Below are 13,716 nucleotides of genomic sequence, written 5' to 3'. Positions count from 1 at the left end.
GGATAGGTATGGGTTTTGGGGTACAGGGGTATTTTTAGGGTTCAGGGCTAGGTTTGGGTTTTGGGGTATAGGGGTATTTGTAGGGTTCAGGGGTAGGTTTGGGTTTTGTTGTACAGGGGTATTTTAAGGGTTCAGGGCTAGGTTTGGGTTTTGGGGTACAGGGGTATTTTAGGGTTCAGGGGTAGGTTTGGGTTTTGGGGTACAGTGGTATTTTTAGGGTTTAGGGATAGGTTTTGGTTTTGGGGTACAGGGTATATTTATAGGGTTAAGATGGGTTAGTGTTTAAGGGTTTTGGAATATTTTAAGGAGTAAGGGTGGATTATGATTATGGGGTGCAGGGCTATTTAAAGGGAGCAGGGTGGGATTAGCACACGATGTGAGACATGGCATGAAGGGCGGAACGTACCACACGCCCCCAGCGTTTGTCACGCCCCCAGCACACGCCCACAAGGGACCACTTTGCTGGCACGGTTCTTTTACCTTTTAAATGTATATGGTGGGCGTCTGCATAGCCTATGTCCTTCTGCTGCAACTTCCCATTCCAACGCTGTATTGGGTGTTGTGATTGGTGCTGTGGTTCCTGAGACTACCCGCCTCAAAGGTTTGGGCTCTCTCTTTATTATATTAGTATAGATATATATAGTGTGCAGTTATGCTATGTGCTGTTCAAAACAGACAGTGTTGCTGCAATGACACAAAACGACCAGTATATTGTCTTAGCAGAGGTTCTGCTGAGAACAGACAGACATTAATGCAGCAGGAAACATCCGTAGCAAGGTATGGCACAGCAATGGCTGACGATTTCTCACCTGCAGGCACAAGTGAATCACTGCCACCAAGCACCTCAAGTGTGCAGTCAGCTTGAAGCGCATCATAAATGCACACTGGCCGATCACAGCACAGCCTTAAGGTATAAAACACCCAGTCACACATCGGTGCCCCAGTGACTGCAATTGAGAGGTTAGAGTATAGCCTAGTCTTTCTGACTCGAGAATACAGTTTTACTGCTATGTAGCAATGACAACCAGTGACCAAGTCCATATAGACTATTGATTGACATTCTTGTAAGGGGTCAGCGTTCATTGTTAGCCTACCAGAAAAACATTCTATGTCATCGAACATTGGTTGGGTCCCAGGACGACTTTCTGCTAGCTAATTATCTTTTGTGAAATATGGTGAGTGAAAATGGAAGCCCTAAAAGAATCCTTTAAAGATTTCTCAGTTTATAAAAAAAAGCACAATTAATCAAAGAATAGCAAATCAATGTTGAGGCATAGCCCATACCAAGAGGAGGGTGTGGCAGACACTACTATTTACTAATGGTTTCAGATTGCACATCTATGTAGATATCTGTGCCAGACTCACAGTGGTATGTGCCATATTCAGTCACCGTCTTAGTCCCCTGGAAAATTTTCAGCTCCACTGGAACTGAGATGGTAACCTCCTTGCTCATGAAATTGACTGTTATTTTTGAGCGTGGCGGTACCTTCATCGGCACACTTAACTCTGCCTTCTTCCTTGTGGTGACTGACTCAACCTCATCTTTCTTTACTGAGAAGGTGTTGGACGCCTCTGCTGAAATATTGGCCACTCCTTGCAAGCTAAATTCAGCACCCACCTTGATTGAAGACTCATTGCTGAATTCAAAGCTATGGGAGACATATTTCTCATACTCTTTGCAAGACGCAGCAGTGAACTCCTGCTCACTGTCTGTGTTGTTGACGTAAAAATACTGATCTGCCTGGATGTTCTTTTCACTCTCTATCTTTTTCTTGCCCCACAGAAGTGTGGCGGTCACAGAGGCTTTCCCACGGCACAAAGGATACACATGGGATACTTGATCATTTAAACCACAATCACAGTAGTTTGCCAGATATTCACCAGTCCTGGCTAGAATACACCTCCCCCCTCTATTTGGATGCTCGTACAGAAGCCATGCCCCACTCTGGACTCTGTGGGAAGATATCTTATCATTCATGTTTCCAAACATTAGATTGGTCTCTTGAGTCAGAACTGCTTGAATACCAGAGGCATTGGGATGCTCATAGACTGTGATCTTTGGATTGGTCAGGTCATCAGTGATCAGCCTCAGAGAAGATGCCCTGTCATTCATGTCAAGCTCAGGATGTTCTCCCTCCTCTAGAAGAATGAACCCTCCTTGATACTTTGGATGCTCGTACATTAGCCATGGCTGCCCCACCACCTTCACAGATGAGATGCAGTCTCCAAAACTGTCCTGTTCCAGATTCAGAACATCCGCCGTATATGTCCTACTGAGCCCCTTGAACTTGGGATGTTCATAGACCGTGATGGTGTTCATGGCGATCAGCTATGAAGTTTCCAATGTGTTTTCTGTAGTTGACCCTGTGATACAAAACAACAGCTGGTCAGTGGAGAAACATCATACGTGATTGGATGAAAACTCACAGCACTGGCTCCTCTTTTTAAAATGGAAAGAAGGTATATTTTGATGCCAATTTCATTGTTCACTTTATTTTAAGATGACTTAAACTAATTACGAGTTACATAAACCACAAATATCACAGTGTGAGAGAATACAGCAATAAACACTCCTAAAATAACTTTCTTATATGAGAACATATCTTACAGCACTCTATGATTAAAACAAAACTTTAATACAGTGCTTAAAACATTTCTGATCACAACAGCTTCCGTTTTTCCTTAAAATCATTCAAGTATGCAAGTGCATACTAATGATGTACGTAGCATGTCATGATGGTGCGGAAGGTAGTAATCAAAATTCCACAGGACTCGGAATGCTAACATGTAAAGTGTACAGCGGAAGTATAGAGATAAGGTGCAAAATACTGAGCCTAGAGGTGAAGTGCAGATTACAAAATGAAGAATCATATGCAGAAACTGCACATGGTGTCTGTTTTATAAGGCACAGATGACTAAGAATTTTATTGGCCATAATGACAATACCCATAAAGCTATAAGTTCAAAGTATAGTGCCAGAAGGAATTCGGTTTTCTCTATTTGATTTTTAAGTGCAGAAAACGTAATAAAAGTTTATATATGGAAATGACACAGGTTCTACAATTTTCAAGGCCATAAATATAAGGTGCGTATGTGCCTAGGAGAGTACGACTCAAGGACATACTGGGCATGATGCCACAACCAAAAAATGAAAAGTGTAGTGTCTAAAAAAAGTTCTTTTGGTAAACTGCAGATGGCTTAATGAGGAGTCATATACAAAGGCTAATCATGCCTGGGAGAAAACGGTCAAAGATCTTACTGGGCATGGTGACACAACCCATAGAGGCAAACTGCAAAGTGCAGTGCATGAAAAGGTACTTTTGCTAAAATGGCAATTATGTGGCAACCGGTCTATACTGAAGGTACCAAAGGTCTACAGCAGAACTTATCAAGATTTGTTGCAACAACTGGCATTATAGTTAAGATGCTATGTGCCTAGGAGAGTGTGGTTTGCAAAGTGCGGCCAGCCACATAAGTATTCTTGTGGACTGAGACATCTCCAGATCAGGCTGGCCATGAAGGCTGATAGGGGACCACAGTGGATTAAGTACCAGTTGAATGTAGCGATTTGATGTCTATACCGTTAAGATACAACGTTCCACAGTTTCTGGAAACCCAGTGACAGAGTTAGTCAAAGTTTGTTACTTCAATGTAAAGCCCATTTCACGTTACCAATAGTGGGAGATGAATCACAAGTTGTGAACGCTGTAGACTACTCATGTTCTTTAATAAGTTTTGAGCTTGATTTACAAATTTCCCAAACTTGGCCTTGTCTGCCACTGACTGCAGGGTGTACAAAAGAGAAACAGACTCTTTGGCCAATGGAATACAATTCTGTAAGAAAGCCACAGTAGGAGCCAGCTGTGATGTTCCAATGCCGGACAACAGAGAATTATGTGTGCCAAGGATTCTCTTGTGAAGTTCCATTGTCTACAACTGTTGGTATTATCAAGGTGGTTCCAAGTTGGGTTCAATTCTCTGAATGGCAGCAGCACTGATCTGGCCAATAGAATATGTTTTAAAATGTGCTTTTCTACTGCTTGATGGAGATTGGACTTGGCTGACTTGGGCAGTTGTCACGCCATTATTGACTCGTGAGGGGCCCAGTCATAGAGAGCTTCCAAGTATAATTAATCAAATTATTGTCTCAGTTCTTCCCTGCAAGTTGTACATATTCTTTAGATACCACCAGATTATTGGACCTGGGTTTGTTTGTAGATATAAAAATTGTTTTTATTAGGGCCTTCATGGTGTTGTTGGGGGCAGCAGTTGCCTGCATATAGAATGGAGAAAGAATTGCCCTGCTTTCCAGGTTTCCTTGCACCAGCCTAAGTTCCAAGCTGATCAAGGTATTCCTTGTGTGAGATAGGAAGTGGAATAACTTCTTGTAGGCTGTGCACTGGATCTTTTCTAGGGCAGTGCCCATCATGCCGGGAAATGCTTCCTGAGCAGAGTTGAGGGCGAGGGGAAGTTTGCCACGAACCACCCTACCAATGGTAGTAGTTGTGGGGCTGTCAAATATCGAATTTCATATGCACAAGACATATGTTTCCACTATTGCTTTGCTTATCATTTTCTTTAGCTGCAAAGTCAGTCTGCCAGTTTCACATAGGCATGCTCCCAGATAGATATAATGTTGAACACAGTCCAACCTCAGTGGCGTAACTGGTAAGCCTCTTCTTAGGATATCTCCAGAAAATTTCTACTTTTATTTAGCTCCCATTAGCCACAAGCTCATTTCTGAAATTGTATATGTTCAGGGCATTGAGGGCTTTTTGCAAACCAGATTTTGCATGGTCGAACTTTACTAGATTGTCGGCATACTGTATAAGTGGAAGTCTCTAGTGTCCACTTTAAGGGGTGACTAGGTTGGCTCCTGCTAAGGCTGGGCCTAGATCCGCGGTGTAAAGATTGACTAGCATTAGCTCTAGCACATAGCTCTGTTGCAGACCTCGGTCAGTGTCAATCTTAGCAGTGGTCATCTGCCCCATGAGTTTAACTCATACCCAGGACTTGGAGTATAAGGACATGATTGCTCTTACCAATTTGTATAAATGTTCCAACCCACTAAACCCTGTCTAAGATGTTCCGGGCAACTCTTTCGAATGCTGCTTAGTAGTTGATGAAACAAACAAACAGCAGCAGTGAATTGTGTGTTGCAGCTTCACTAGCAAGGTACGGGAGGACAAGTATATTGTCCACTATTGACCCACCTTCACGAAAGCCTTTTTGATAGAAGGATAGTAGACCTTTCGCACAGGACCATTGCATAAATTCCCGGAGCAGTATGCTGGCATATATTTTGATGCCCTTTGTTTAGAAAATTTACTTTCAGACTAAGAGATTCATTTCCTAATGATTTAAAACCCTAACACAAAGTGTTTTCAGGTAAATCAGTAGATTCCGGGTTTGTTAAAAGTGTAGGTCACAAAGTATCAGGAAGTGATAGGATTGGACAAGATCACTAGAAAATTTCCAAAAGCAAACTCCTGAAATGTAACAGCAGTTAAACCCAAATCATCAAATGTAGATGTGCAACAGCAGAAAGTATTCCTTTACTAAAATTAATTACATCCCAAAATAGCTTCCACTTTTGTTTGGGAGAAGACCCACAGTGTACTCTCAAATAATTTGTCCAAGCTTTCAGTTGAGTGTTAGCTTACATATATGTGAATGTTCTTACGGTGTTTTCATCTATTCACTTTATTATTTACACACATAGACTATGTTTGATGAATTGCTACACCTACTTTAAACATGTGACAATTGTCAAAGATGGTAGCCCAGGTTAGGTTACCATCAACATTTTAAGTGCCTGTGTAATTTGAGCATAAAACCAGTGTCTGTCTTGTACTGTGATGGAGAACTATGTCACTTTGCCAATATCTATGGGCAATTTGATTTTGAAGGCTCTCAGACAGGGTAGTGCTAACTTTCAGCCGGTTAGATTAATCCTGCCCTGAGGCCAGGTGACTAAGATGCACTTTGGAACATTCTACCTCCCCTTCTCAAATTCACACGTGAACAATCTCCACTGTTTACTAGGGAGATGAAAGCAAACAGATAAATTCTTTTGCACTTGACCAGGGTATCTGACCATGAAGAACACTCGCCTGATGATGACCCACAATCCACTTCTTGGCTATTGATATTTTTCTTTTGTACTTTCCTACATACTACTGTATTCTGGTTGCCTGGTTGTATCAATAACCCTCAAGTATCTGTTTGCCTATCAGTTGCGGGGGGCTGCTCTGATCCTAGGTAGACCTGGTAGATGCTTATTAACTGGTGGGTCTAGAAACCTGTGTCTCTTTGGGGGTTGTGCTTTTGCATCTTCCTGGTTGGCCCCTATGAACCTCATAAAAACTATAACCTTGGTGGTTTTAAAAAGACACAACTTTCTGTTGGTTACACCTATGATGAACTCTGATAGTCCCAATAGATATTCATTCATGGTTTCTGGGAAGCTGTGCCTTTCAATTTTTCGCAACTAAGCCACTCCTGGTTGAACTCCATAGACTATTGATAACTGGTGGTTTTGGGAAGCTGTATCTTAAAAATGGTAGGGCTTTCTCCCTTCACCTTACAGCCACATTATCTACAATGTCACTCTGAAGGCAGAAAGATACCCTGGACCCAAGGTTAACTTAGACCTGACGTTTAAGTTTAGCCCTGAAGTTTAAGTTTAGACTTGAAGTCTAAGGGCCCATTCACAAAGGTAAACTTACACAGTGAAGTGAGGGGTGTAGACACAGTGCTCCTTTATGTATTCCAAGAGGCCTTATGGATAGCAAGATGCTGCTGCTGATTAGTCTTCAGAGAACTGGCAACTGGTGTATTTCAGGTGTGAAGAGTGTAACTGTAAACTCTGGTTAAAGGGGAGGAAGTCTCTATGTTAAGCCTACCCAGTTGTCTTTCCCTGGTTAATGCTTTAGCTTGGCAGATGGCATAAGGTGCAGAAACAGCACACCACTTTGTGCATCTGTTGTAGGTGCCCAAGGATATAGACAACACTGCCTTATGGATGCCTCATTCTACGGAAAGGCTTGTCTGGAGTACAGCCTAGACAGAACACTTTTTAGGCTGTAAAAGTGGGATCCAAACCACCCACTTTGTTGCATGGTAAACATAGATGTTGACTAGATCCAGGAAATCAAGTATAGAATATGTGACCAAAATATCAAGGACTACAATATCAATATTTTAGTTCTTGATATTTATATATTCAAGGGACATAGATTTCAAGTTATGAATAGTAAATCTAAACTTAGCTATGTGCCCTTATCTTCTAAATATTTTTTGGGTATTGATATTTTGGTCATGATATTGCAGCCACTTGATAATATATACTCATTATTTACATTTTCCTTATTTTCTAATTTTATTGAGGTCATTTGATATCCCATGCTATGATATTTTGGAATATAACTGTAGGCTTGAAGATATGTCTACATTCCCTGATTTCTTCTACCAACATATAAATGCAAGGATGGCTAAAGTTTATGCGTATTTTGTTCATAAATTTCCCAAAAGTTAGAAGACTTGTGAATGCAGTTTTTTCCCTTTTTGGCCTTTCCTCCACATCTCATCAATAGTATTTTTTTTTTTTACATATGTACTTCAAACTCAACCCAAACCTATTGGAGAACTTTAAATGAGCAGCAGTTACCTTACAGATTCATTTCTTTTGCTTTTTTGATTTCGAGTGCATGTGACCATCCAAAGAGATGGCCACAAAACATAGAGGTTTGTAGCTATTTACTCTAGTGTAACTATCTTCCACTCTCAGGTTTCTGAATTTCCCGAACTTCTTTGGTAAAAGATCTACTCCTTTGAGACTACTATAAGTTGCCATATTTGATTGAGAATTCTCTATTTGACATTCATAGACTGAATTACTTCAGGAGGGAACAGAAAGATCCTGACAGGGTCTCGGTACCAAGGTTTATGGAGAGACTATATCGTTTGGGCAAGTGGGAAAAAGAGCTCCCACAGAATTTAACAGTGAATCCTCTCTAGGTAAGTCTCCTGGAGAAACCTTCCCTGCTTTCAGAGGATGTGACGTTTTCAGACCTAGTTGACAAGAAGGTGGAGCTTGCCCTTAAAAGATCACATTCAAATCTTGGTCTTGAAATGAGGTTCAATATTTACTCAGTCTATACCTCCCACTCACTTGTTAAAGACTTTCAGGCTCTATCCTCCAACATTCAGAAAAGTAAGGATTACTCTCAACTGATGAAGAGGTTGAAGATTCAAGCCAAGTATCTCTCAGACCTGATGTTTGACAGCTTAAGAACATCGGCATTGCATCAGCCGCGACAGTAGCTGTGGGGACCATCTATATCTCAGAAGCTGGAAAGTGGGTGCCATTCAGAAGAATTGTCTCTTAACAGTATCTAATTCTGTTTTATTCAGACAACAAGCTGTTTGAAGAGGAACTAGTGGAGGTGTGAGGAAATCACAGAATTACACTCAGCCTTTTCACTACACATGGACGTCTGCTCAGTGTGATAGGAAAAGGTATGGCAAATATAAGAAGAGATCTAACTTTTACAACAATAAGTCAAGGGTACCAACCTAGGGTTCCCAATCTTATACCTCCTCCCATAAATCAAATGTCCCTCCCAGCCTGTCTACCTCGAGGCCAAGACTGGAAGTAGGTGAGACCTGCAAGAGGGTAAAGACAGTGGTTCTATGCCCCAGCTTCAGCCCTTGCTTCCTTCGGCTAACAGAACAAGAGGTGACTACCACCTGTGGCTAATACAAGAGCAGACTGGTGCATTGACTGAGGTTATAGAGCAAAGGCTGGTGCACCACACACGTATTCACATCTAGAGCAAGTGGGCCGATGCACCATTCATCAGAGGGCAGGGAAAAGGGCCCCTGGGCCTCACTAATCCTTTTGGGTTCCAGAGTAGAGTGTGGCTCGTTGAAAAGCGCTTCACCGCCTCACCAGGGATAGTAAGCACTATATAAATCCAATTAAAATTACATCGGATGGAAATAAAGCATTTTTTACGGGCACATGTCCTAAGTCAGAGTGAAGAGACACTAATAGCCAGCTCCAGCTGAAAAGATAAAGTTCCTCACCTGAAAAGAAAGAGTTCTCCCTCACTCTGTCTACTGTAAAAGGGGATCCAGCATCCCCAGTGAAAGTGCATGGAATGGCACAAAAAAGACACTGGACGTGATGCTGAGTGAGAGAAGTGGAAGTGGAGGTAATAAGTGTTCCTTGTTAAATGTATGAAAGTGCTATTTTAATACTTATTGTTTCTGTCTTCTAGCAAAAAGAATTCATGCATTGGGCTCGCAAAGGAAACGTGAAAAACAAAACATTTGTCAATTTATTTATCTAATAGAAAGGCACTAAAAACAGGTTTTGAAGTGTCTCAGTTTCATTAAAGTTTGGAACAGAAACATGTGTAAAATAAATGTACCTTCGGTGTAGCTCTCCTTCTCTGTCGGAAGTGGGAGTCTGCGTTTCCTCCTTGTCTGTCTGTCCTATAACTTAAAATAATACAAAAGGTCAGCACGCCTTCAGTCTGTTTGAATCCTGCTGAAACATGGGAAGTGCTGCACTGATTTGTGATTCTCCATCGCCTCTATGCCTGGGTGTACTAGCAGCGGTGCAGCAGGTGCAGTGGAACTAGATCCCAACTCACCTCAATTAATGGCTGTAATACAAAACTCAGAGATTGGGGCCCATGGGATCCTTGCTACGTCACTTCCTCTAAGTAGAACTTGAATTTGTACTCCTAACCTTCAGCACTTTACATTTCTCACTGTAGCACCTTTTTAATGAGATACAAGCTTTTGCCCAGTGAGGTAAAAAGTTGAATGAGTGCTTCCATAATGCCCAAACATTACCAACTGACTCACTTTCATAGGTGCATGAACTTAATTCACTGACACTAACTATCTAGCTCACTCACTAACTCACCCACAGAGGGGTTTGTTTACACCTTCACCAAGGCATTCACAGTAATTCTCTCAGTGCACACTCAACTATACTTTTACTTGCACAATCCCATATTCGGTTACTCATACTCACCTCACTATTCATAAAGATAATTCACAAATCAAACAATCACCTAATTCCCACATTTACACTCTCAGCATTAAATTACACACTAAAATTCGAAAAACACTCACACTTGTCGCACCCACACTTTTCCACACTCAGTCACAGTCTTTACAATCACCTGTAGTCAACCACAAACACACACATACACACATCCATTGACACTGGTTTGACCCTTCAATGTCACAAAACTGCACATGCGCCTCCCTTGTGTGACCCTTCACTGTTACAAAACTGGGCCTGAATCGACTTCCATGTTCACTTGTATGCACACACACACACACACACACACACTCCATTAAAGCTCCCACCCTCCCAGTCACCTGTTTCCCACAGGCATTGTTCTGTCCTTCTCTCTACCTGCACCAAGCGTGAGATGTGGAGGTCACTGGCCCCTCTCTCACTTCTTCTGTTGTCCCAACTTTTTATCCATCATCATCATCATCATCATTATTATTAACCTCATGCATTGGTGTTGCAGTGTATGTTAGTGTAACTCTGTGTCACGTGTGAGGATGCCACTTAGAGCTTAACAATCAAAGTGTGTTGTGTTTTTCAGTGTATTGCTTTGTATCATCAAGTGGTTGTTAGTTTGAGGAAGTGTATCACAACATGCACTAATGTCAATGTGCACAACAAAGTAAATGTCGTAGTATCTGCGGCTCAATGTCTACCTGGCTTTAATGCACTAACACATGCAAACACTGGCATGACAAATGTTGTTTGCAGCTCTTAGCACTATATAGCCAGACCTATTGGCTTTGCCAATGCATGTTAAAAGTGTAATTTATATCCATTGGGAAAGCATTTTCTTCTTGGATAATCCCTTTCCCCATGTCCCTACATCCCTAACAGGGGTTTGGTGACATTCCATTGCCTGTCTAAGTATGGGCGAATTTTGCGGATCTGCGCGCCACAAATTGGTGTGAAATCGCAAAAAAATCTGTGAAATCGCGGATCTTTTTGCGATTTGCACTGGAGTACTTTCTACTGGCTAATCCAGTAAGTGCTACCTCATTGGGTAAAGACCTCCCTCGAGTATTACAGATAATTTTCGACGGCAGATATGGGGTTTAGGTACACTTGCCCAGCCTCAACCATGCTCACTAATGTTTTGGGCTGATTAAAATGTTACTGAATTTGAGCTTCAACTCGGGCACCTGCTATATCAGTAAGTGCTTCCTGTTGAGGTTTAATTTTTGTGACAGGAGCCTCGTGCCATAATGAATCCTGCCCTGCATAGTTATCCACAAAGATGCCACCGTTTTGTGCAATACCTCTACTCAACTGGAGTACTTTTACTGGCTAATCAGTAAGTGCTACCTCGTTGGGTAAATGTGTAGTGCTTTTCGTACACTGCAGCTGCGTAAAGGGCCAGATGATTTGTCTCCACTTACCATGTGTGCCTGTAACTTTGCTACTGTGCCAAAAGGCGCCGGGGTCCCTTGAGTGAGCTGTCCATCATGGATGGGAAAGGGCGGGAAGACATTTGATACTGCTAGTGTGTGGTGCGGGGCCAAACGGGCAGGGCTTCTATGCGTGTTCACATACCTCTTGTGTAAAGGGTCAGAGAGCGGGCAGGGCAGCAGGTGAGGAGAAAGCAGCCTCCTGGTCACAGGAACTACAAGGGGATCACGCTCGAGAAACTCATGGATGCAAAGACCTCCCCAAAGTATTAAAGCTAATTTTCGATGGCAGAGACGGGGTTAAAGCACACTTGCCCATCCTCGACTGTGCTCACTAATGTTTTGGGCTGATTAAAACGTTACTGAATTCGAGCTTCAACTCGGGCACCTGCTTTATTTATATCTGTAAGTGCTTCCTGTTGAGGTTTAATTTTTGTGACAGGAACATTGTGCCATACTTGTAACTATTCTCTGACCCTGCTTTGAGGGTCAGAGCAGGGTCAGAGAATAGTTGCAAGTAGGCAACAAACTCTCTGGTGGCACCGCTCAGGAAGCACTTACAGGGTTACAGCAGGTGCCCAAGTTGAAGTTAATTTCTCTGTAACCATTTTGTAAATGGTTACAAAGAGATTAGCTTCAACTTGGGCACCTGCTGTAACCCTGTAAGTGCTTCATTTACTTCAGTTTTGGAAAATCCGTCCCGCTCGCGGATTTGCGGATTTTTCCGCAATTTTGCGAGATTCGCGGATCACGAAAATGCAGAAAATCCACAAATTCTGCGAAGTGGAACGAATTTTCCGCCCACATTTATGCCTGTCCCACCCTGGAGACGAATTTACTCCAACCCTTTGCTGGATCAATTCTCTGACCACTTCCAGGATAAGAATGGGTGTAATTTGTGAATGTCCACAACCTCACCAGTTTGTGAGTGTTCACAGGATCTTAAGACAAGCAATGTATTGATTGGCCATATCCATCGCTCAGTGATTACTACCGTAGAATATACATAATTGTGCATACAATCATTCATTAGTAAATACATTGCCATATGCTACATATTATTTTGTGCTTACCTGACAGGAGTAAATAAAGTAAAAACAAGGGTTTAGTCATTCTCCAATTATCCGTGCTTGTGTGTATGTGTGGGTGCGTATGTGTGGGCGTGTATACATGTGTGCACATGTGTGCGCTCACTCATGAACCTGTGTAATTCGATTTATATGTGACGTGTGTTTGTGTGGGTTTACAGATATGTATTTGCATGTGTGTGTGCATGAGTGTTATGGATTTCAGCATGCATGCGTTAGACTTATGTGGATGTGGGTGAAATGCATTTATGTGCTGTGTCTGATTTGTTTTTTTGCTAACTATAGGCAGAGTGACAGGGCATCACCAACACAATGACGATAGGAGCAGCACACCTACTCTGACTATATTAGTTCACGAAAAGGAGTGCTAGCATCCATGCACAGTACTCACCCGCAGATGTCCTCTCTTCAGTCTCTCCTTGCACTTGCCTACCAGACACTCTCTATATAAGGCCTGGCTTACGCCCCTCAGAGGCCTCTGGGGCACTATTTTCCATATGTAATCAGCCCCCAGTTAAGTTTTAAGAAACTCTCTAATAGAATCAGTTTCTAAGCATTCATTGCAATTTCTAATAATGCAAATATAAGTACATCTCTTCAGGCACACAGGATAAATTCTCAAAGTCACAAGTGTGAATAAACCAACCCTGTCCAAAGCGCTCAGACGATGATTCACAGAAGTGGCTCGGTTTATACAGACGTGGATCAGCAGGAACTGGTGACGTGTAAGAGCCCTCTCACGACTAGCTGCACAGATTGAGATCCTGACCTCAGTCAGTGATTGTTGTAAGTAATATATCAAATAGGTGATCGGTTTACCCCAACACAAGGTGAAAGTGCTAAATTCGAAGTTAATAAAAGATTAAATCTTTAAGTTAGAAGACCACATGGTTTGTATGATGGGCAACTTTCCAGAACCATTTATCGGACACTTTGCCTGCATATGGTCACTCTGTGTCCTGGTGACACCTTGTGCACATGGAGTTATCAGAACACCTTTGTGGAGTGACATGAGTCTCTGTGTGAATTTAGCTGTTTCATCCCATGACACCTTTTTTTAAATCTGGGTCGTAATCTGTCTCGCCCTTACAGAGTCAAGGGAGTCATTTAGTTATTGAATTGAAATGAAATAGTATCTTTA

The 13,716-nt window shown here is 42.1% G+C and overlaps 1 pseudogene; it reads right to left on the bottom strand.

The window, feature by feature from the left end:
- Nucleotides 1-1,294: 1,294 nt before the first annotated feature.
- Nucleotides 1,295-2,350, bottom strand: LOC147706510 (epidermal differentiation-specific protein pseudogene; annotated as a pseudogene).
- Between the last annotated feature and the right edge of the window lie 11,366 nt (nt 2,351-13,716).

This window comes from Lissotriton vulgaris, chromosome 7 (assembly GCF_964263255.1).
Source record: "Lissotriton vulgaris chromosome 7, aLisVul1.2, whole genome shotgun sequence".
Classification (NCBI taxonomy): Eukaryota; Metazoa; Chordata; class Amphibia; order Caudata; family Salamandridae; genus Lissotriton; species Lissotriton vulgaris.
Note: the sequence above shows the minus strand (reverse complement) of the source record. Positions and strands in the feature narration are given on the sequence as shown.